The sequence below is a fragment of the Mandrillus leucophaeus genome, unplaced genomic scaffold (genome assembly GCF_000951045.1).
Source record: "Mandrillus leucophaeus isolate KB7577 unplaced genomic scaffold, Mleu.le_1.0 Scaffold4, whole genome shotgun sequence".
NCBI lineage: Eukaryota > Metazoa > Chordata > Mammalia > Primates > Cercopithecidae > Mandrillus > Mandrillus leucophaeus.
This window is the reverse complement of record NW_012104253.1, coordinates 13,865,844-13,868,274: the sequence shown is the minus strand read 5'-3', so window position 1 is coordinate 13,868,274 and position 2,431 is coordinate 13,865,844.

Here is a 2,431-nt window from a genome sequence, read left to right as displayed (position 1 = left end):
CAAAGAAGTCTAGAAAAAGAATTCCATTTCATTCATTTATTCAAAAGCATGTATTGGCTGGGCACGGTGGCTCACACCTGTAATCCCAGCACTTTGGGAGGCCAAGGTGGGTGGTCACCTGAGGTCAGGAGTTCGAGACCACCTGGCCAACATGACGAAACCCCGTCTCTACTAAAAATACAAAAATTTGCCTGGCGTGGTGGTGGGCACCTGTAATCCCAGCTACTTGGGAGGCTGAGGCAGAGAATTGCTTGAACCCATGAGGTGGAAGTTGCGGTGAGCCAAGATCGCGCCACTCCACTCCAGCCTGGGGAAAAGAGCAAGACTCCGTCTCAAAAAAAAAAAAAAGACCCAAAACCAAAAGCATGTATTAAGAGAATAATAATGGGTAAGCCCTGTTCTGTGTGCTACATAAACAAGTACAAGTGCCATGTTAACTAAGCTGAGAGAAATGTTGAAGAAAAAACAGGAGGCACATCCCACAGCAGTACGGTACTAAATCTCAAATGACTTCATCATAAGTAATAGGGATTCATACATGGGAACAAACCTTGACGGCGATAGGCCAGGGCCAGCATGACCTTTCCAAAGGGTGATATTTTAGCAGGTATATTAGTTTCCTACTGCTGTTGCAAATAAATTACTACAAGTGGCTTAAGACAATACACATTTATTGTCTTACAGTTCTGGAAGTCAGAAGTCCAAAATGGGTCTTATGGGCTAAGATCCGGGCATCGGCAGGGCTGTGTTCCTTTTTGGAGGCTCTAGGCATGACTGTTTCCTTGCCCTTTTCAGATTCCAAAGGCTGTCTGCACTCCTTGCCTTGTGGCTCCTTCCTCTGTCTTCAAAGGCCATCTCCCCAGCCTCTGTTTCTTTATTTTTATTTTATTTAATTTATTTATTTATTATTTTTTTGAGACAGAGTCTCACTCCATCACCCAGGCTGGAGTGCAGTGGCACCGTCTCAGCCCATGCAACCTCCACCTCCCATGTTCAAGCAATTCTCCTGCCTTGGCCTCCGGAGTAGCTGGGATCACAGGTGCGCGCCACCACGCCTGGCCTCTCCAGCCTCTGTTTCTGTCGTCACATCTCCTCTTTCCTCTTTGACCCTCCTGTCATCCCCATCATAAGGACCTTCATGATTACATTGGGCCCACCCAGAAAATCCAAGATAATAAAGCCACCTCAAGGTCGTCAACTTCATCATGTAAAGTAACATATTCACAGGCTCTGGGGATTAGGATGTGGACATCTTTTGGAGTTGGAGGCAGGGGCATATTATTCAGCCTGCTGTAGCTGGGTAACATTTGGAAAAGCAGAGAAGAAGGAAATTGTGATAGAGCATGTAGAAGGTATGTGTCAGTTTGACTGCATGCAACACCCTTTCTTATTTGGGAGGAATTCCAAGATAAAAAGTGAGACACACCCCCCTCTTCCCGTGAAAGAGGTACCTGACCCAAGCGTAGCCAGTCTGATGTTCTGACCACCATGTTAACCAAATGTCTTCGCTTTTACTTCGTTGCTCTTGGGCTTGTGTTTGGAGGCCTTATCGGAAACAGCCACGTGAATGAAGCTTATTATTGTGATTACTTCGGGAACATTGTTGAGAACAAAGTCCACCTCGATACCAGGAATAGCAGCAATTCTTATGAGCACATGGCTTGCTGTCAACTTACAGAGGTGGTGATTCCTATAATTGGACATTTCCCAATCCTTATCATGTTCTGTAAGGTTGAAGCCAGCTGTTAGAAGTTTGACGATGACCATTAATTGCAAGCCTCTTCCTGTCAGTGTTGGAAGCTGATTAAAGGCAGGCCGAAGGATCCTCATGAAGTTCCTGGTGGTATCAGTTTCATTATCACAGGCCTTTGGTGAATGTGTTAGACATGTAGGTTGCACATCTTGTTTTGTTTTGATTTGTTTTTTGAGACAAGGCCTTGCTCTGTCACCCAAGTTGGAGTCCAGTGGTATGATCACAACTCACTGCAGCCTCGACCTCCTGGGCTCAAGCAATCCTCCTGCCTCAGCCTCCCGAGTAGCTGGGATTACACACATGCACCACTATGTTTGGTTGATTTGTAAAATTTTTTTGGTAGCGATGGGAGTCTCACTATGTTGCCCAGGCGAGTCTCAAACTCTTGAGCTGAAGTGATCCTCCTGCCTTGGCCTCCAAAAAGGCTGAGATTACAGGCATGAGTCATCATGCCCATCAGAGTTTGCATCTCAGAAAGATCTACAGGCATTCATGCCCTGCCCCAACTTTCAACCCTACGTCTACATGTCGGGAACAGTGCAGGGAAAAGAGCCACGTTTGTGCCTGCCCTTAGCACACTTATATTTCCACCACATCGGAGGTAGTGGTCTGCCTCCCACTTAAAGAACAAAGAGAGAAGGCTGGTCACAGTGGCTCACGTCTATAATCTCAGCACTT